This window comes from Canis lupus, chromosome 31 (assembly GCF_048164855.1).
Source record: "Canis lupus baileyi chromosome 31, mCanLup2.hap1, whole genome shotgun sequence".
NCBI lineage: Eukaryota > Metazoa > Chordata > Mammalia > Carnivora > Canidae > Canis > Canis lupus.
Window position 1 is genome coordinate 31,150,667 of NC_132868.1, and position 23,422 is coordinate 31,174,088.

The window sequence follows — 23,422 nt, forward strand, 5'->3', positions numbered from 1 at the left end:
ATGGATGGGATTGGAAAGATTCATGATGTTCTTTTTTTTAGAAAAAGTGTGAAACATTATCTAAATATAGGATTTCTGCTTTGTAAAGTCAACTTTCTTCTAGGGATATTTTTGGATTTCTATGTTATTCTTTCTTATTTCCACCCATTCTTGAAGTCTGCTATATTAGATATTAATGAATATGCTGGTAAAAATTCAGGAATGTTTTACCAGGCTGGTGCTGTGAAATATGGCAGACAGTGACCTATACTTACACCAAAGAATGTCTCAGTTAATGCTTAATAACCTATATATTCACATGATTTGTAAAGTTAATAAGGATCTATTGATTTTCATTCTTTGTGTTAATACATGTTGTAGATTTGTTTTTATTTATTTATTTATTTATTTATTTATTTATTTATTTATTTATGATAGTCACAGAGAGAGAGAGAGGCAGAGACACAGGCAGAAGGAGAAGCAGGCTCCATGCACCGAGAGCCCAACATGGGATTTGATCCTGGGCCTCCAGGATCGCGCCCTGGGCCAAAGGCAGGCACTAAACCGCTGCGCCACCCAGGGATCCCCATGTTGTAGATTTGAATTATTTCTCTAGAAATTGAACACATACTTAAGTGCAGGTGAATAACATTAAATTTTTATACTATAATTTTACATTGTACTGTCATGGTGTTATATAGGGAAGATTATTTAGAAATTCATTCAAATAAAGCTATAGAATTAATTTGGAACAAAAAATATTCTAGGAACATCTATGGAGTTTATCTGTAGTCAGATTTTGGTGGTATTTGTATTTTTGTTCAAGGAAGACATTTTTTTTAAACCCAAAATATTTATATCTTGATTCTATATTACCAGTTTAAAGTTATAAACTGTCTAATTCTCTTTGGCTACAATTATATTATTTTTAAATTCAAGAATAAGATGGGGTACATTTTTTATTTTAAAAATTAGTAATTCTACAAACATTCATCGAATGCCCAGTGCATGCTTATGATATAAAATTAAGAAAGGAAGCTCTCTATTTTTATACTGTAGACATCATTGTTGAAAGAAATTGATGGAGTTACTGTTCTGGATAGTATAGTGAGATAAGAACATAATGGATAAATTCCAAGAAATATAATAAGTAAATCAATTTTAGGATTAGAAAATATTTCCAGAAATATGTACCATTATGCCAAATTTTACAATGTAGTATAGTATGAAATAAGTGAGGAAGATTGTTTTGTTTTGTTTTAAGATTTATTTATTTATTTGAGAGAAAGAGAGAGAGAGAGAGGGTATAGGGAGGGACAGACGGAGAGAGTCCCAAGCAGACCCGGTGCTGAGCATGGAGCCCATCCCAGGCTCAATCCAATACCCCTGAGATTAGGATCCCATTGGAAACCAAGAGTTGGAGACTCAACCAACTGTGCCACCTGGGTGCTCCAGGAAGATTATTTTAGGCAATAGGTATAGCACCAGCCCAGAAAATGAATCACATTTAAAATCTACACATCATTTGCTGACCCTATTAAAATATGTAGAAGAGTAGTAGACCATGAAGCTTAGAAAAGCTGGAAGATCAGAATAGACTTTCTACAGTTTCTGCACATCTCTCTTCAGAATTATATACTTATGTTAGGCAGGAAGCTAGGCATTAGTGACAGGAGCATGGGCCTTAGATGGCCTAGTAAGAGCCCCACATGAGAACATCCCAGGGACTACCCCATTCTACTCCTCCAGCAGTCTGTTGGTGGTTAAAGTCTAGGCAGAGGAAGAGTTAAATTTGTTGTGCTTGTTGCACTTATGCAGCAAGCAGCCTCTAGCCCTTATTTGACCCTTGCTAGTAGAATAGAAATAATGTTGCAGTTTCCTGCCTTGAGGCATTTCAACTGCATCATGGGAAAGGACCTGCATAGTTGGCTAATTATTACATAATGCAGGCCTGTCACTCAAATGATGAGACCTTAGGACCTGCCAAAAAGAAAAATAATTGATATAAGCCCACACCCTGGAGTTTCTACAGCCATTTTCTCTCTAGTCTGGCCAGCAGCTTCCTGGGATTGTAATTTAATAAAACTTTGTTTTGCTTTACTTTTGTTTCCCTGTCCTGCAATTCTTTACTGTGGCAGAAAAAACAACAACAACAACAACAAGGTTTTTTTTCTTCTCCATCTAACTCTCTGTAACACTTGAGGTTCTTACCTATGTATCTATCTCTTCACCTTTCTCTCTATCATATACCTGTATGTTAGTGAGAAAATACCATGAAGTGATGTTGGAAGTCACTTCTCTGATATTCCCCTCATCATTCTGTTTTATCAGTTAACTTTACAGTCTCATTTTCATCTAGATTCTTGAAATGTCCATATACAAAGTGATTTATATGATATCCTTTTATTTTAGTTTTATTCTCATATTATCTTCCTAGATTATATCTGTTCTGTTTGGCTTCAGTTATCACTTGTCCAGCTCCCAAATAAATCTTTTAGTTGAAATTTTTATTCTTATGAAATATTTTTTTCTTTTCTTCAAACCCTCTATCCAGAAAATATCACAGACACTTGAAATCAAGTGCTTCTCAGAATGAACTCAGCGACCCCTCCCCTTGCCACAATGTTTCAATCCTTTATCTTAGGAAAAGCTGGAGGCCTAGGTTATGTCTACTTAAGCCTACTCTTTCAAAATTTTATTCATTCTTCTCACTACATCACATACCTAATTAAATCATTACCTCTGCAAAATCCATTTCTAAGATCTCTTTTAAATCTTCCTATAGATTGGATCTTGGCTATCACTGCAGTAGTTTACTTCACCTTCTGTTTAGCCCTCCCTTCTCTCCATTCCTCAATTTTCTTTGTGAAAATTTTCACAAATTTTCTTTTGTGAAAATTTTCTTTGTGAAAGCACTATAAAGTGATTTTTCACAAAGCAAGCCCTTAATGACCACCCAATAACATCATAATAAGGTCCCCCAAATCATTTTTTGCTTTGTGTCATTAAATATAGCATACACAGAAAAAAATACAAAACAAAAATACCTTATATAATAAATAATTGGAAAATGAGCAACCACCTAGTCACTCTCCAGGTCAAAATCAGAAAATTACTATAACCTCAGAAGCTCCTAGATTAGTTTTTTTAACCAAATAAAACTTTCTAGTCTCACAGATAATGGCTAGCTCAGATTTTAAGATAATATTTACTTATTTCCCATTGTAGTCTTGTCATCTAAGCTGAATCTCTGAATAATAAAAACCCAGCTTTGCCTGATTGAACCTAGACCCTCTACCATGGTGTGAAATTTTCATATAGCATTTTTCTTTCTTGGGCCTCAGTATCTTTTCTTTAAATCATAGACAATGTACAGAACTAAAGTCTAGTGTGATTATTAAATAAAATATTTTTTTTAAGTAGCCATGATTTTCTAGATCTATAGTGCTTATTATTGATGTCCCCTGATATCTTTTCCTAATTAGTGAGCTTTTCATCCATGGAAAACTAAAGACATTTTTTTGTGTGTGGTAATGCGGTGTTTCTAGGAGAGGCTAAGGTCTTTTTTCATATCCATTGTTTTCAGTGACATCAACTTTTCCAAAAATGCTTACAACTTTAACTTAGATTAGTTTCCTCTGAAATTTCTCACTTGTAGAATTCAGCTGGCTCAGAATACAGAAAGACCAAGCAATGAGGCTATTTACTGAATAAATGAAGATTTCTCCTCACAGAGCAAAATCCTCAGTCTTTATATAGTATTCTCCACTCAGCCCCAGGAATGTTTTTAACTCTGACTTTTCACCCCAATCCTATTATCCATTCTGCCTAGAAGGGAACATTTTTCTACCAAGGGACAACTCCAATAAAGATTATGATTCTGAGGAGGCACTGTAGTTGCCCCCAACTATTTGCTTTCATAGAACGTTTAGGGAACTAGTACTCACACCTAGGGACTTCATATAATAAAATTTTTAAAAATTCCCTTCCAACATATATATCCTTAACACTTCAAAAATGTGTAGATCATGTCCATCTACTGTCAGATCTTACACAAGCATGGGAAAAGGATATTAAATTTCAATAATCTCTTATTACAATAGATGTGCATTTGATGTATCTTCCTGTCGTTTAATATCTAGTGATTATGTATTTTTTTAAGTTATAACCAAAGTATAGCTAAGTCTTTACTAGATCCTGTGTCTCATATAAAAGGGGCACCTGGGTGGCTCAGTGGGTTAAGCGTCTGCCTTCAGCTCAGGTCATGATCCCAGGGTTTGGGGTCAAGCCCCAGATCAGGCTCTCTGCTCAGCAGGGAGTCTGTTTCTTCCTCTTCCCCTGACTCTTTCCTGGCTTGCACTCTCTCTCTCACTTCCTCACTCTCTCTCTCAAATAAATAAATAAAATCCTTAAAGTAAAATAATCTAAAGATTTTTACTAATGATGCTTTCTTGCCAAATTTAAAATGATTATTTCATTTTCATCTCTATGGTGTTTGCAACTTTATCATGTTTGAGCTTTGCTTGCTTTTTTGAAGTTCACTTCTTTGACATAATCTTTTCTTTTAATTTTTATTCTAATCATTTTTATATTTTCTCTTGTTTCTTCTCCACCTCGAAAGCAGTTGAAGACCAAAGGGACTTAATACATAATCTCTATAATGTGTTTTGTCAAATCATTTATTCTTCCTATTGATTTATAAGAAAAGTTTTAAATTTAAAAAAGACGTCACTGTTAAGATTTTTAAATGTAAATCCTAGGAATTATCTCTGTGCAACTTAGAAAAAGATTTATGTAGAGAATATTATGTATTTCAGAAATCTTAGAGGAAAAAAAAAATCCAGAACAAAGGGAAGTTAGGAAGTCAGCATTGCAGCCAAAGCTACACCTGTGAGGTCACTTAATCATGGGCATTGTAGCTGCTGCCTATGGATGCTGAATATCACTGTTGCTTTAGAATGAATAATAAATTGTCTGCCTTTCTGTGTTACTTACATAATATAGCAATATTACTCACATTATTATCATTGTAAATTGTCTGGAGCACTCTGCTCCATGCAGGCATCTAGAAACCCAGACTCCTTCTCTCTGAAGACCTGCCTTAGCCTGGAACCTTAAAGACTTTTACTGAATCAACAGACAAAAGAAGGTGAAATATTAAAGAATATCACAATATAACAATTTAGTTTTCTTTTTAATCCAGTAGTGACAGTGACTTAAAATACTGGGGCCAAGATTCTAATCTGGAACTTATGTTAGTAAACATAAGAAAAACTAGAATTTTTTTAATAAGTTACCAAAAACAATTTTTAATAAACTTTTCACCAATTTGAAATATCATTATCACATTAAAACTCATACTGTTGAATCTAATTTGACTTTTCTATTTTGCTCATTGTTTTTCCTGTTTCCAGTAGTTTTACTCAAGTGTCACGATGGAGTTTTAGGAATATATTATAGTGGGTGGCTTCTGGGCAGGTAAGGAGTTCAGTGGATCCTCTCCTGAGCAACACTGTTTTAACTGTGAAAATTATTTTTTAAAAAATATTTATAGTCTCTGGAATCTGTCGTAAGGGCATACAGCAAATGGAGAAATCTTCACTTAAGAAAATCTGCTACTTGTTGGTAAGAATAGCAACAGTCTGTGGTATTTGAATTACAACCTGCTACCTTATCCCACCCACTCCCTCAGCTCCTTGTTACTAAAGCTCTGTACCCAGTATGCTCAACTCCAGGCAGGTGCAGGATCTGTCTTCCTGGAACCTAGTATGAAGTGACTCTCTCTCTCGGGAGGGCCAGGCTGCCAGTGTTGTTTCTCATATGTTCTAACCTTATGCTGTGGGGCAGGCATGGTCAAGAGGACCAGCCCTCCTTATCCCCACCCAACCCCTTAGATGCAGCAGCATGAGCATTTTACTGTCCCAAGAGCCCATGATCCACTTTTCTCTTAAATTTTAAATAATTGACCAAATAGAACAATGTTTTTCAAGTTTACACTTTTTTTCATTTAAAATTGTGTTTTCTTCAGAAAATTTATTTCCATTATAAAGGTTATTCCAAGTAGATACAACTTATGTTTCAATTAAGAGTTTTCTTAATGATTTTTAATTGATTATAAGCTACTTCAGAGAAATGTATTGACTCTTACCCAACCTTTGTAGTTGGCTATCTCACTGAATTTTATTATCTTCTTCTGTCTAGTCATTGGCTTTACTTTTTTGTTATTATTTCTAGTCATAAGACATGAAAGCTTAGATCACTGATTTTTTTAATACATGCATTTAGATGTGCCAATCTCTTTAATTCTGGCTTTAGTTGCAATTTATACATTTTGAAAGTCCTATTTTCATTAACTTTTAGATCAATATTTTTCTAATTTCCATAATGATTCCTTATATTTAAATTTGGGTCATTTTTAAGTGTATTGTTTACCAAATACTTGACAATTTTTTAAAAATAGTATTTTTACCATTTTTATAAATATGAGAAAACCTTACATATATTTAAATGTTATACCCTGCACCCATCTTTTCTGCTATTATTTTCATATATGTAATCTCTGCATGTATTTTGAAGCCAGTATTATAATAATGTCATTTTAACAGTCATTTAAATGATGGCTGTGTGTCATTATTTACCTTGTCAACACTTGTTTTATTTCCAGTCACATATTATTTTTCTTCTTTCTGTGCAGATCTGTTGGTTCTGAACTCCCTTTTTTTCGTCTGTCTAAAAATATCTTTATTTCACCATTATTTTGAAGGTTATAGCATTCTGTTATAGCATTCTGAGTTGGCATCAAATGCTATATCTGTTATAGCATTCTGAGCTGGCATCAAAAAAAATCCTTCAGCATTTTTTAAAGGTTTATTTATTTATTTGAGACAGAAGGAGATGGGGAGACAATGAACCTGGGAGAGGCACAGAGAGGAAGGGAGAGGAAGAGGGAAAGATCCCAAGCAGACTCTGAGCAGAGCATGGAGCCTACCTGGGTTGGATCCCGTAACGCATGAGACCACCCCCCAAGTCAAAAGCAAGCACATGTGGTTCAAGCAACCGAGCCACCCTGGCATCCAGCATTTTTCAGTATTTTAGAGATTTTATTCCATTAGCCTTTGGCTTCCATGATTTCTCTTTGAAAATCTGTAAACTTTTTTTTTGAAGGCTTCTGGGAGGCTTAGTTAGTTAAGTGGCTGCCTTGGGCTCAGGTCATGATTTCAGGGGTCTGGAGTCAAGTGCTGCATCTGGCTTCCTGTTCAGCGGGGAGTCTGCTTCTCCCTCTCCCTCGGCCCCTCACCCCTGCTTGTGGTCACTTTCTCTCTCAAATAAATAAATAAAATCTTCAAAAAAAATAAAATAAAAACCTACGGTATTTACCACAACCACTCCACATTGCCATTAAATTCTAACTTCTTAGCTCCTTTAGCAGTGAATATCTGCTAAAATTTCAGTTTTTTTAGCCTCTCTTGCTTTTGCAGCAGTTTCTTCAAAGGAAGATTATAGATTTTTGTGAACACTCTCATGATTTTCTCTTTTCTTCAGACTTTCCCCTCCATTCCTAGCCACTTTGACTAATCCAGTCTTCGGCCCCTGCCCAGTGTGGCTGCCAAGAACTATATTACCACTTAGCAGTTGATCAGTGGCCTCAGGCAAAATACAATGGTAAGGTGATGTTCACTTTCTTGTGATTTCATTATCTTTTCAGTATCAGTCTCTCAAATGTTCCATCTATTGATTTCTCAGAAATTCCTTTAATCAGGCATTCCTACATATTATACAGATGTCATAGTTGTTTTCGGTGGGATAGCTTCATCCCATGTAAAATCCTCTGACATGGCTAGACAGGATTTTTTGTGACATCCCCATTGGCTAGCGATTCAATCTGTTATCTTCTATTGTTTCTTAATGGACCACAATATTTTGAACTTTCCTCCATGATGATTACTTGAAATAAAAACAGTTCAATTGTGATTATTTTCTTTCACTTACTTAGTTTTAAGTTATGCAATGTCATTTTTTCCTTAAATTCATTTTTTCACACTTCTTCAATTTATCTCATTTTCAACTTCTCTTATATTTCATAATTTGTGTCTTGTTTAGTTTTCTTGCATGATAATCAATCATATTGAATTTTACTCTTTTCTGATTTAAATGAATTTATATTTAAAAAATATATCCCTTTTCTTTTATGTCCTTAGAGTTTTTCTTCTTTGGTAGAAATGTGAAAGCACTGGTCATTTGAATTTTGTTCTGGGTCTGAGGAATTTGCTATTTACTTGGCCAATTTGTGCCATCAGGCAGCAAAAACCACTGTAGGTGGAATTGTTTTCTCAGGATGTCATTTGGTGGTCTCTTTGGAGAATTACAAAAGAACATTTGTTATTAATCTCCTTCTCAGAGGAGAAGGATAAATATAGATTAACAGCTATGGGTATCTGATTTTTGAAGTGTTTTTCCAACCTGTTTCTGTTTGTTTCAATTCCTGTGCTACTAATGGTTCACAAGATTATAAAGATATGGCCTTCGTTATTGGAGAAAATCCTTGTACTGGGGATTGTACAATTTTTCTACATGAATTTATTTCATTGTTTATGGTTAGACTGATTCTGGACTATTTGTTTATAATTCAGTGTGTATTTTTCCCCTTCATGTCTGAGCCTTAATAATCTTTTGATGCTTCTCTTTTTTTTAAATAAAGATCACAGGACAGAATTAATTTTTTTTAAGATTTATTTATTCATGAGAGGCACACAGAGGCAGAAACACAGACAGAGGGAGAAGTAGGCTCTATGCAGGGAGCCCAATGTGGGACTCAATCCCAGGACCAGGATCACGCTCTGAGCTAAAGGCAGACGCTCAACTGCTGAGCCACCCAGGCATCCCTTTTGATGTTTTTCTGATGAAGATACCAAGTTAGAGAAAATAAAATATGTGTGCATATGTATGTGTGTGTGTGTAACACATATAATTACAGAGTAAATGTATCTATATTATATATATTTGGTATACATTTACTGTATAAGTATAAATATGTAAAGTATATAATGTATAGAAATATTTACTCTAAACTTTCAATAACCTATATATTTGTATTTATATGTAAATAAATACATATGGCTTTTAAAACTTTTTTTCTCATTTTTACATGAACCATTGCTATTTCTAAAATTTGGTATGGTTGGTAGATAAAATAGGTTTATAGTTTTCTTGTTCTGTATTCTTTCTACATTCTGACTGCACTTCCTGTATTCCTCCTCCATAATGAATGAAAGTTTTGATCCTTTGAAACCACCTCCCTTCATTCTTTACCATACCGTGCTGTAAGTACAGCAGATAAACCTGATGTCAGTGTCCTCAACTCCTTTCTCTTGTTTCAAACTATGCTGCATTTAACCCATATCCTCTGATGCCTATGCGATCTGGTTAGTCTATTCCTAGTTTAAGTTAATGAAAAGTTTTGTTTTGATTCTTTTTACTTTTCATGTGAAGGATTGAAGAATATTTTTTAAAGGTTTTATTTATTTATTCATGAGAGACACACAGAGAGAGAGAGAGAGGCAGAGACACAGGCAGAGGGAGAAGCAGGCTCCATATAGGGACCCCGAGTGGGACTCGATCCCTGGACTCCAGGATCATGCTCTGAGCTGAAGGCAGGTGCTAACCACTGAACCACCCAGGCGTCCCAGATTGCAGAATAATTAATTTACATAATATTTTTCATCAATTGTTACTAAAATTAAGTTTACCAAATTAAATTCAGGAAAATGCTATCATGTCGTTAGTTTCATCTCTACTTTCAGAGCAGAGCATGGAGCCTACCTGGGTTGGATCCCGTAACGCATGAGAACATTCCTGTTTCCTAATTCATTTGAGAGAAGAAGCAATTTTCTTCTGTTTTATGGTTAAATATGTTGCTCACTGCTTGTTATTTTTACTTTTCTTTATTCATAACTAGGCCAAGCATTTTCTCTTTTTTAAAAATGTTAGGTTTGCTAGATTCATAGTATAATAATAAATTTAAAATCAGCCTACAAATGTGAGTATAATAGAAAACAAACATATAAATAATTTTTAGTGAGTATTCCATTTCTGGCACACATGTATTCAAATATAATAGTTGTAATGTTAAGTACAGATTAAAAACTCCAAAAACTAAAAATATGACTTTACAATAACTTTTCTAAAATGTAAAAACTCCAGCTTTGGTTTTGCGTAGGCCTATGTTGTTTTCCTAGGGAATATGCTATAATGGCAATTAGAACTTGGAAACTCATGTTATATCTTATTTAAATGAAAAAAAAGTGGAACAAGACTGTTGGTCCGTTTCATTTTTACTCTATTTAAATCAGCAATTTACATTTAAGTATATGAATGAATGTCTTGAAATTCCAGGGATTTTTGCCAATAGGAAACTCAGCGTGCAATATATTGTTATGTTTAGATGCCAGCAAATCCATTTATTCATTTAGCGAACATCACAATTCTAATGTGAAATCAAGCAATATTTGAGGCTTTAATTAAATGGAAATGTGTTGTATTAGCTGAGGGAAAGAAACAAATTGGCTGTTACATATTCCAAACTATGAATGCTAGAAATAGTGTTTATTGGGTACTGTTCTAGACATCCCCCAATTCACACACTTGTACAATTGAGTTTAACCAGTTGAGTAGCTAATATATGTAGAAATATAAATTACTTGATTTATGAAACTTAAAAACAATTTTTATGGGGAGCCTGGGTGGCTAAGTCGGTTAAGCATCTGACTCTCGGTTTTGGCTCAAATCATGATCTTCTGGTTGTGGGATCAAGCCCCACATCTGGCTCTGCACTCATTGCAGTCAGCTTTAGAGTCTTTCTCCCTTTCCCTCTGCCCCCCCACCCCTGCTTGCATGTTCTCTCTCTCTCTAAAATGAGTAAATAAAATCTTTTTAAAAAATTGAAAAAACGTTTTTTTATCATTTTTGGTGGTCATGATTTGAGTTACAGGACACTTCTTAACTTAGTGAATGTCTTCCTGTTTTCATGATTAGCTTAACAAGATACTATATCTTAGATCTGAGGAAAAAAATAGGAATTTATTGATATGCTATGGTACTTAAAACTTAAGACATAAACTCTAGATCATTTTACTATCATTTGGTGAATTAAAAAAATTGTGGTACATTAAATAACAAGCACATCTGAAAACTTCTCATAGAGACTGTTTGCTGACAGAATTTACATAATGCGCTTACTATATTTAAATATACATAAAACTGTTCTCACCAGATTCCCTCACCTGCTTTAATTACAAATAATGACTGTAAGCATAGTCCATAACTAATTCCTCTTAAACAAAGAAACAAACTATCTTAGGCTTCTCATATACTTTATTCAATTTGTTAATTGAATAAATAGATTTCTTGGCATGTGATAATTATAGGAGTTTCCTTCCTCTAATTCTGAAATATTCTTCTACCATTTATTATTTTCATATCCATAGGACATGGCTCACCCTTTAAAAAGTATTTAAATCACCTGTCATTTTTTCAGTATAAAATGCTGAAGTGCTTTCCAGTATAAAGAAATTTAAAATAAGTTGTGGTGCCTTATAGTTAATTATGCTTTATGACATAGTTATATAGTTAGTATAGTTAATTATGCTTTAAATTTAATTTGAGTAAAATTGGCATGCTCTGAAAACTGGGACCACAACATTATAAATGCATTCAGTGCCCAGTGTACTAGTCCTAAACTTGTAGTACAGTCAACCAGTAAATGATATAATATTAGAAGAGAAATTTTATTGTCAGTTAATGAAAGGAGAAAGAGGGTGAAAACATTAATTTGTATTTTGTTTAGGGTCAGCCTGGAAGAAAAGAAAATGTTTAGATATGGAAAGTGGATTGAAGTTCCAGGCCTAATTATCTTGTTTCTGTGGGTTGCAGGACTAGTGCCAAATTTATCATTGACTTTGTAGAAGAGTTCTGAGTACAAATTTGACATAGGACAGCTGAAGCAATGAGAGAGGTGAAGCATAAATATCCCCAAACAACCTATTTTCCATATTGAAATGTATTTCTTCTAAGATGGGGAAGCTTTAATGAAGTTGAAGATGACTGCAAAATGCCTTACCTGACAGATGAAGCAATAAGCCCATTCCCTCTCTGCAGCTAAAAGCTTAAAATTACCCATCTGTCATCTCTCTAGTGGGTGGGGATTATAATAGAAGGCAGCAAGCCATCTTAATTACATAACTATTCCAGCTCCAATTATATATCATGTACAGTTTAAAATGCATTATCTCTCTACAATAAACTAAACATATAACAATGGCACTACTCACTTTTATCCTTGACATTTATATTTTTCCATTACTTATTTTTTACTTCTTGTTTAATGTAATATTTTCACACATTTTACCTTGATGACCTCTCTCTCTCTCTGTCTCCCTCTCTCTCTCTTTCCTTCTCTCTCTCTCTCTCTCTCTCTCTCGGTATTCTCAAGTATGCAATGATTATTTGCTGACAATTACTGTGCTTGAATCCATATCAATACATTTCATATGGGTTTTTATGAGGAAAAAGAAAAGTAGCAACATGGTGTAAATTTAGACTTGTTTTTTGTCTTGTTTTTTTTTTTTTGTAAAAATATGTTTTTGTCACTTTGCATAATAAGTCTCAAAGTATGGTATCCCAAGGGACTCCACGAGGTTTATAGACATTCATGTGATTTTGAGAGATTCCGGGTGATTTCATTCAATATTCCCCTTTTATATAATTGGATAGATGCTAGGTGTCTAAACATAGTACTATTTTGTTTTTTATTTCCCTTTCACTTGACCCACTTACACAACTCCCATAGTTGAATATGTGACAGGAATATTGAGTTAGGTAGGATTAAGATAACACTCAAGAGGGAACTTTTAAATTTTCTACATTAGAGAACATTAGACAGAGACATTCTGTCTAAACACCAGACTTCTCTTGTTTTCAGTGAGAAAATGTAAAAACTCAAGACCTTGCCATTTTTATGTGGCATTTTGTTTTAATATGGGAAAAAAATCTCCCAAATATTTGTATCAGTTAGTTATCCCTGTATAACAAACTCCAACAAAACTCAGCCACATGTAACAGTAAGTATTTGTTTAGCTCATGCTCCTGAGGACCAGATGATCCAGGTAGGGCTCCTTACTACAGCTGCCTTGTCATGTCCTCCTCTGCCTGGGACCATGTTTAGTCTCCATATGTGGTGAACTTTGTGCCCCTCCTCTTTGCTCGGGTGATCAGTTTTTCCAGTGCAGATATTTAAGAATTAATTTGTTATCCAGTCGCCTCTACCACCTCTACCCTCACCTTGTACTAAATCAAACATTAGAGCCCATCGATTTTTTTTTCTTTGATATTCCTCAAAATTTTGGGTTTGGATTTTGTCTTTGTTTTTGTTTCCCATCTTACTACTATTATCTTTGGTCTACCTGATAGTATCTCTCATTTGATTTATGTTAAGAGTCTTATAACTGGTAATCCTTTAAGTGTAGTTTCTCTCCCAAGTTTGTTGATTATATATCCACATTATATTTTTAAATATTGTTTAAGTATGATTGTGTCTTTAAAAATTATTGAATAGGCTCTCAGCTTCCCTCAGGGCAAACTGCTGACTGGAACTGCTATAAAACGGATATGACATAGAAAATCCTTCTGTGACCTTTCGTTTCTTCCTTACCTCAGTACATCCAGCTTTTAGTTCTTCCCTCTCCCTCTCCCTTTCATAACAACCTGAGAAACATTTTATGTTCCTGCATGAAATTTGTCTAAATGCATTTGTCTAAATTTGTCATTTTCAACTCATCTCTTCCTCTTTCCAGGTACTTCCTTGAATATGTGCTCCTGCCCCCAGGAAACAGATCCTAAACTAGATAACATCTAATCCCTACTGAGAAATCATCTTAGGTTTAGCTGTTACTCCTTAAGAAAGGAGAAAGGCTCTTCCTAGTACTTCTAATAACACTCTGAATTTAGCCATTAATGAGGTAGTAGGTGTTGTGCAAAAATGTCATAATTCATTTCCGTATCAAACACTAGACTCTACATTTCCTAATATCACATCACACTCTTTCTTCTCTATTGCATATCATGGATAATTAATATTGAATTTGTTGACTATTATTGAATTGTGGAAAGTAAGTTTGAAGAAGAAAATAGACATTGCCTATTAGAGTAGACTCAAAATGAATTAGTTGCCAATTGTCATAAATCAAGAATAAATACTTGCTACACCAAAATACTGGCCAATATCCGTTATTGCATAGTATTCATGACTTTTTATTTTTGCCCATATTCTTACATAAGCATCATTTTTATACCTGTTCTTAAGGAGAACTTATATTCATTGCTATGATTTCTTAACTTCTAAACGCCTTTTTGATTACTAAGTCAACTCCTTGATGCACTGATGCTGACTACTTTAATCAACATTGAATATTTCAACTCTAGCAAATCTCTTTTAAAGTAACATGAAGTAGGGATCCCTGGGTGGCGCAGCGGTTTGGCGCCTGCCTTTGGCCCAGGGCATGATCCTGGAGACCTGGGATCGAGTCCCACATCGGGCTCCCGGTGCATGGAGCCTGCTTCTCCCTCTGCCTGTATCTCTGCCTCTCTCTCTCTCTCTCTCTCTCTCTCTCTCTGTGACTATCATAAATAAATAAAAATTTAAAAAAAGTAACATGAAGTATATCTTTCTATATATAGTATTAAAAAGATTTTTAAAAGAAGTTGTTAGTTGTACTTGTTAATGTAGTAAAACTAATAAAGATCAAAGATACAATGAGTGTTTCTATTATATGTTTAAGAAATCTTATTTCCTTAACTATTAACTCATTTAAACTGAATGACTGAAATAATGAATGGTGGGTAACTACTAAACCTTTACATTGTCCATTTTGTTATACTTTGGAAATTGAGCTTTCACAGAGTAAGAATTTTATTTATTTTTTGAATTATGCTTTTTTAAAATTATCTGTTTTCCTCTGGCATTAATTTCTTTCTTTTCTTTGTTTTCTTGTATATCCTGTGATCTTGAGGTTTCTTAATATTTTGTAACAAAAGAGTGCACTGATCTTCCTTAGATGCTCCTGGTGGTTTGATTCCTCAATGTTGTGTACATTGTGTTTGTTTTCCTCAGTCATCTTCTCCTCTGAGGGAGGCAACTACTTGAGAAATCCAGGCATTTTAGGATGACTCACTTAAAGGAATAAGATTTGCATTAGGCTATGTAGGAAGCAAGGCCCATAATAGATTGAGGGTCCCTTGCTTAAATACTAACTACAACACATCCCTGATGAAATAAAAGAATATCTGTTATTAACATGAAATGTATAAATTTAAGAGACAATTGAATTGCTCTTCATTTATTCCTTTGCTTCATTAAGATGCAATTTAGAATATTTTTTTATGATGGGCTCAAGTGTGTCAGCAAAGATTTTCTATGGTGACAAGAAGCAAGAAATACTTTATATTTTAACAGATATAATTCTAATGTATAAGGTATTGTAAAAACTATTCATGTGTTGAACAATATTTATAAAGCAACTATCTTATCCTGAGTAGTCTTTTACATGCTTGAGTTATATTGGTAAGAAAATACCTCCATATTGGTAATTATTATTTTTAAAAAATGACAAAGGTAATATGGGGAGGCAGAAATTAGGAAAAGTCTGTTAGAATGCTATGAATATAGAAAATAAACACAGCCTAAAAATTGCCTAGAGTAGTTTGATAGTTTTATACCTTTATTGATATGCCCAAAATTCCTTCAGTATAATTTCACAATGTGTTCTGCTGAAATTATTTTTCTCCAGTGCTTGGAAAATATCTTTCCAATGTGTGCTTCCAAACACATTCTTCTTTGTCATATTCCTAAGTTATATTCAAAAATCTGTATCAAGAGTTTTCTAAACACCAAATTTAGCATGGATTCAGAATCATAGAGTGACTGGCCTATGGCCAAGGCAATAAAGATGTATTATTTGGTAATGCACATGCACTAATACAATGTACTCTCTCCCCTCATTAAAATCTCCAGCCAATTGTTATTTTTCTTCCATTACACAAAGTAATCCAGACCTTGATCAAATATTCTATATGAATACTAATCCCCTTCCCTGGTCTGTCTCTGAATCAGTTGTCTAAAAAGGAGTTCCCAATTTATTTCTCATGAAATATTATGATTATGATGATTATGCCACTCTACTCTGGTTCCCATTCATCCATGAATCAAGTAAAATATGTTTTCCTTTTGTCCAGTGACAGCTGTGATTCTACTCTAGACATGCTTTCCATAGTTATCATTTCCCTTTTTTTCTACTTTTCCTTTAAAAATATTATTCTTTCATTCTGTGACATTTGTTTGTAGGTAATACCATTGTATCAGCGTTGGTAAAACTAAGATGGACTCAAGTCCTGGACAAGAAAATTATCTATATCAGGAAACTCAACTTAGTAGAATTTGTATTTTATCAAGGGAGAAAAGGTGTGAAACTGAAGAAATGAATAGGAGTTATTTCTTGAAACAATTCAGAGAAAGGCAAAGAAAATTATCAAAGAGATAAGAGTCAACTTTCTTTATGCTAAAATAATGAATAAGATTGGATAAAAACTATATGCATTTGTAACTTAATAAAATCCTAACATTTTGTAACTGAAGTAAGAGATCATTTTTTATGAATAATTAGGTAGTGTATATAACCAAAGTTAATGAAATATGCTATTAAGTTGTTGAGTCTCTCTATATTTACCTAATGTGTGTATAAGCATTTATGTGTGTGTGTTTGTGTGTCATGGACATATATTAAAGAATTTATCATATAAATATCATAAATTAGGTAAAATTATATAGGTATATCTTTAACATATCTAATGTGATTTGTTGTCAAATGCAGTATGCTCGTCACTTCATTTTTTTTTTCTTATTCTCTTTTTCTCATGGTAGTAACTTCAAGTAGTAAATACATAGTGGATAATCTAGAATGTAAATTTGCTTCTTAAAAATCATTGATATTATCCTGGGTTTTGGCTTATAATATTGTAATAAGTAAATCACAATCTTTGAGCTTTAAACACTGGACATCCTGCCCTACATCTTTTGACCTATATTTTTTGCTAGTGAAATTTTCATGCAAATCATTATTACAATTTCACTATTTTCACAATTAACCTCTAAAAAAGATAATGCGAAACATAATTCAAATTAATGATGAAAATGTCAATTTACTTTATAAATTTATTTCAAATTCTTCTGTAATGAAATTATAAGAAGATTTGCATCGACCAGGCATCTTGCGCTATTTTATGAAATGAACTTTAGGGGATAATTACCCACCAAATAATATTTTTTTCTATTTTGTTAATATTCAATTCAAAGATATACCAGAAATTTGCCTGATGAAACAGATATAGCACTCCTTTATTATAACCTCAGCATGGATACCAGAATATTTTCAATCAGAAAATTATAGGAGAAAGGAGAGCAAGGTATAAACATAATTAGGTAGTCAAACTGTCTCTATAATTATTTAGCCTCACCCAATTTTATTTTCTTTACAATTATAATGCTACTTAAACATGCCCTGGTGCACTTGTATTAATATTTCATGTATGTTTGGAACATTTACCTAATCCCTATTCCAGCAAGATACACAGCCAAATACTGAACCATCTGGGTTTCACAACATAAGGCCATGAAAACAGAAACGTGACTCATAAAATACTCCCGATCTTGAGATCTCAAAGACTAGTAAGAAAGATTATGTGCTCTCACTTAAAGATATCAAGTTAAAGTATAAGTAGAAACATGTAGAACATGTTATGAACACACATACATAAAAAGTTCAACTATGACTTTAAAGGAGGGAGAAGATTAGGATAATCAAGATAAGATAAATTTAATTGAACACATAATATTTGAGCCTGATCTTGAAAGAAAAATAGAAATTCTTTGGGTTACAGGAAGTGGATAAAAGAGCTTTCACAAATAATATTGTGGGCATGACTACACATCTTTTTTGTTTATTTTCTGATATATCTTGTATTTATTTTCTTATTTTTAAAAAAGATTATTTATTCATGAGAGTCACACACAGAGAGAGAGAGAGAGAGAGAGAGAGAGAGGCAGAGACACAGGCAGAGGGAGAAGCAGGCTCCATGCAGGGAGCCCGATGTGGGATTTGATCTTGGGTCTCCAGGATCATGCCCTGGACTGAAGGTGGCTCTAAACCGCTGAGCCACCCAGGCTGCCTGATTTTCTTTCTTTTCTTTTTTTTTTTTTATGTCAATTTATTGTTTATCCTTTTACCAATATTCAAACAGAGAGTAAAAAAAAAAAAAAAAACATTCAAAAAGATCCTCTAAAATAGTCAAGACATCTGTTTTACCTCAGGTCCTTTTCAGAAACTTGGAAATCAGGAGCCCCGGTATTCATAGAAAAGTTGTCTTAAAAATATCTGTTGTATCAAAAATAGTGTTTGAGGGTCACGACTTAGAAAGATTTTAGTTTAAATTTTATCTACAGCCTAGGAAAGCAGATGGTGGTTCTAAAGGAAAGATTCAACGAAAACTAGGAAAGTGCTGCTTCCAAATTTTTGACTCCTCAATTAGTATTATTTGTTGGAACGAGGCGTTGACAAAGCCCACTATTCTGTAATTATCATCCTGTCAAGTCTCTCCAGTTAAGACCAGCATGCTGCACCTGGTCCGAGTTAAAATATGTGTGTGGACAGCTATTATTTAAGTTTTTTATTTAAATTCCAATTGGTTAACACACAGTGTAATATTAGTTTCACAGATACAATATAGTGGTTCAACACTTCCATAGAACACCAGGTGTTCCTTGCACCAAGTGCCCCTCCTTCATTCCAATCACCTGTTTTATCCATCCCCCACCCATCTCCCCTCCAGTAACCATAAATTTGTTGTCTGTAGTTAAGCGTCTATTTCTTGGTTTCTCTCTCTCTCTCTCTCTCTTTCTCTCTTTTTTTTCTCCTTTGCTTGTTTTATTTCTTAAATTCCACATACAAGTGAAATCATATGGTATTTGTATTTCTCTGACTTCTTCACTTAGCATAACACTCTAGTTGCATTCATGTCATTTGCAAATGGCAAAATTTCATTCTTTTTTTATGGCTGAGTAATAATTCCATTCCAAAAGAATGGATAAAAAAAAGTTTATATCTCCCACTTCTTTATCCATTCATCAGTCAATGGACACTTGGACTGTTTCCTTAATTTGGCTATTGTACATAATGCTCTTATTCTTATTTTTTGAGGTGGAAAGTCATGAAAGTAATTTGTTGATCAATCTAGGATTCTCCCTTAAGTCAGAAACCCTAAATTTGTCAAGCCACCAATTTTTATTGCAGGGTAAATTTCTCCAGCAACTCAGCTACTAAGGGCAGGAGCCTAAAATGGAAATGTTTAAATGTTACCAATATATTCTATCTTGAGCAATATTTGGACAGTTGAAACTTGTTACTGATTTGGAATTTAAATCTAAACCAAGAGAACTCTGAAACAACTCAAGTGTTGGACTGTTTCATGAGAGTAGCCACAGTACCACAGCCTTTAAGGATTACAAGATCTATATTTAAAGTTGCCAGGATGCCTGGGTGTCTCAGAGATTAGGCACCTGCCTTTGGCTCAAGGTGTGATCCTGGAGTCTCGGGATCAAGTCCCACATCGGGCTTCCCACAGGGAGCCTGCCTCTCCCTCTGCCTATGTCTCTCCCTCTCTCTCTGTGTGTGTCTCTCATGAATAAATAAATAAAACTTGAAAGAATAAAAAAAAATTGCCTGCTAAAGTGCACTTTTCTTGCTTTCTAGAAAATATAATGATGAAAGGGGGGAAAAAACTATCATCTCTCTGAAACTGAAATGAATATAATTCTGATATGGTAAAGAGGAAAAGGCATTTGAGTTGATCATTCATTAATGTTATTAATATTGAATCTCTTTTCCATGACACGGAGACAGGCACTTTCTCTGTGCTTTCAGATAATTTGCTTTTACCTTCCTCTGCCACCTCCAGTCAATAGTCCATCAATATTTTATCATTTCTTTTCTACCACAGTACTCCCACTTATGGCATGATAGCATTCTCTAAAGGAGCTTCAGTAACTTTCTTTTTTGTCAGTCGACGTCATTTCCATTTTTTTGTGGATAAGTAGTGAGTATTCAAGTTTTCATTAACTAATAGTTACATATTGGTTACATAGACGTTTTCTAATTGGTCAGTCCTCAACTATTGCAAACAATTACTCTTTTCTCAAGCACTGAAACATAAGAATCATTTGTGTTACTTCCTCTAAAAAATGTATTTGCCTCCCTCTCCTTGAGAGTCCCATCAAATAAGTTTGTGATCTATATTTTATCAAGCACTGCAGGTGATCCTGATTCAGGTGGTATAGAGACCAGAGTTTGAGGAGCACAGTTACAAAATATAATATGTTGCACATTATTTTGGCATTTAGATTTTTTAAGGGATAATCTTTGCTTAATCCATCTTTAGAGTGTAAACTTCTGTAGCATGTTGAATCATTCCCTAGTAATTGTTTGAGGAACTTTGCTGCATAATAAAGGATACCAGCATTTGATATCTATCTCTTGGCTTATAGATAGAAAAATAAGCTTGGGTTTGGGATTCTCTCCCCTGCCACTTTTACCATCTTTATTTTTAAGTGTGGTTTTTCACCTCATTGCGGCCAATCACTGTGACTCCATGTACTGGCATCTTTTCTTTTTCTTTACAAGAAAATCCTGCTTATTTTTTCCTGTTTTATTGGGAAATAATTGACATCGCATCATTGTATAAGTTTGTGAAATGATTACCACAGTAGGTTTAGCAAACATTTGTCTTCTCATAGAGATACAATGAAAAGAAAAGAAATTTTAAAAGAAGAAAAGTATATTCTCCTTGCAATGAGAACTTTTCAGATTTACGCTCCTAACAATTTTCTATGTATCATACAGCGGTGTTGGCTATAGTCATGTTATACATTACGTCCCTAGTACTTACTGATTTCCTACCTGGAAGTTTGTGCCTTTTTTTGTGCGTGTGTGTGCCTTTTGACCACCTTTCTCCAATATCCCTTCTCTCCCCCCTCACTCTGTCACTGCTATCTTTACTATAAACAAGGCAATGATCATATGTATTCAGAGTCTCCTGTGCATGAGGCATCAGTAAAATCTGGAAGAAAGTAAGGTAAACATACAATGTCCCTGTCCTCATATAGATTACAATCTTGTGTGAGAAACAAACATAAGCAAATAATCGTGTATTTGATATAAAATATCATTGTGATAAGTACTATTAATGAAAAGTAGACGTGGTACTCTGATGTCATGTAAAGGAATAAGATTTGGGAAGGCAAGTTGTTCTTTCTAAGGAAACTAAGTATTCTGAGGGTATAAAAGTAATCCAGTTGGAGAGAAGAGAAACAAAGTATTATTCTAAATCTAGAAAACAATGTAATTGAAAGCCCAAAGAAATTAGATAAAACGAATGTGGCTTAAACAACATGAGCACAAGTGAGATGAACAGAAGATGGGATTGTTTTGGTCACTAAGGTCAAAATCATGTAAGCCCTTTCTCCTGCTCTCCCTCCTTCCATTCCTTTTTCTCTTCTTTCTTTTTATCTTCCATGTCTAGTTAGGGATTTGGACCCTAAGATAAGAGCAATAAGAACTAGGTGAAAGAATCTAACTATATAAGTGGCATGATGTGATTTAGCTTTGGACATACCAATATGGCAAAATAGATTGGAGATATTGTTAATCTGAAGGCGAAAAAGGGACCAGAGATATTAGTAAGAAAGACCTTGTAGAGGCCAGATGAGAAGTGTGTAAAAAGGGAAATGGAGAAGGATCAAATGAAAGAGATATATTTTGTAGATAAAATTGACAACCTGTACTGATTGGCATTCATCCTTGACAACTCCTCTTCCTCACCCATCTCCAATATCCAGGCATTTGGCCTACACAAGAGTATGCATAGAGAGGCCATTTGCTGGCCTGAGGAACATGGAGAGAGGGGCAGGTATAATGCTAGATTTAGAAAACAGAGCTCAATTTTGGAGAAATTAAATTTCAGATATTTGTAAGACATGCCAATATGGAGATTATGTGTATCTTGTTTTCCATAGAGCTCTGGCCTTGAGAAATTATTTGAGAAGTTATAAGTATATTTAAACAATGGAAAAGAATATAGTGCTCACCCAGACACCTGCTTAAGACATGGCCTTTGGCTCTCAAGTCAAAATCTAAAACATTTTCTTCAGGACCCCTTAGAGCCAGCATCTCTAAACTTGCATCATATGAGAACTATATCGCCAAATAGTAGAACAACTGAGGCTACTTGTGACCAAACAATTAATACCTTAATGCCCTTTGTAATGATGATCTCTCTCCCCATGAGGACCACAGGCTAAAGGGCACTGGGCCCTTTGAAACTGCCACTCTCTCTACTACCACATGAGCTGAGGCTGCATCATAAAATAGGTTTGGATATACTAAAACTTGCACTTTGAATGATTTTTTAAACTGAGGATTCAAATTTAGGCTCTGGTATGATTTTTAAACAAGTATCTTTAAAAAGGAATTAAGATCAGTATATCCTGTTTTGATTTTTTCCTGTAGATCCACCAGAAAAATATGGATTAACTGGGAAGGTGTTTGGTCTGCAATCAAGAACTAGGTAAAAAAAAGAAAAGGAATGCACCACCATGTACCTGAGCAATCAAGCTGGAGTATCTCTAGTCTGATTAGCTAGTGATATCCCAACATCAAGTCTGTGCTGTACCTTTTGTCTTTGACATGGGCAATATCTAATGTGGTGGGTCAGTAAGAAGAGCTTCTTGCCCACATTAGTACCAGAAGAGCAGGTTGTCTGAATGACTTTGAGTTTTAAAATAACCAAGAATCAAGTTTTATTTGACTTGAACAGACATTGTGAACAAACCCATAACCTTAACATGATCATACTTGTTTCATATATCATCTTCAATCTCAGTGTTACATGATATTAAGTTCATTTACTTAAAAAAACAAGATAATGAATACAAATAAGTTAGCGGTTCTCAACTCTCTTTTTCTTTTTCTTTCCTACTCTGGTTTATCCAGTCCTATTAAATCTAATCATTCAAGGCAGACAACCAAACTATTATTTCATTCATTCAGTCATTCATTTATTCAAAAGTTTTGTGTTTTGTTTTTTATTTTTTATTTTTTGTTTTGTTTCGTTTTTTAACTGAGAACTAAGTATAGTAAGTGCTAAAGATTCAAAGATAAATAGCATGTACCCTACTTTTAAAACTTTCAGTATTTTGGGGATCCCTGGGTGGCGCAGCAGTTTAGCGCCTGCCTTTGGCCCAGGGCGCGATCCTGGCAGACCCGGGATCGAATCCCACATCGGGCTC

The 23,422-nt window shown here is 34.2% G+C and overlaps 1 long non-coding RNA gene across 1 annotated transcript in view; it reads left to right on the forward strand.

Moving 5' to 3' along the window:
* The window catches only part of LOC140622253 (uncharacterized), a 196,669-nt gene extending 173,653 nt beyond the window's left edge, over positions 1-23,016 (forward strand). The window contains exon 5 of the long non-coding RNA XR_012022006.1: positions 22,644-23,016. This is a non-coding gene — a long non-coding RNA (uncharacterized lncRNA). The remainder of the gene's footprint in view (positions 1-22,643) is intronic.
* The last annotated feature ends 406 nt before the right edge of the window (positions 23,017-23,422 follow it).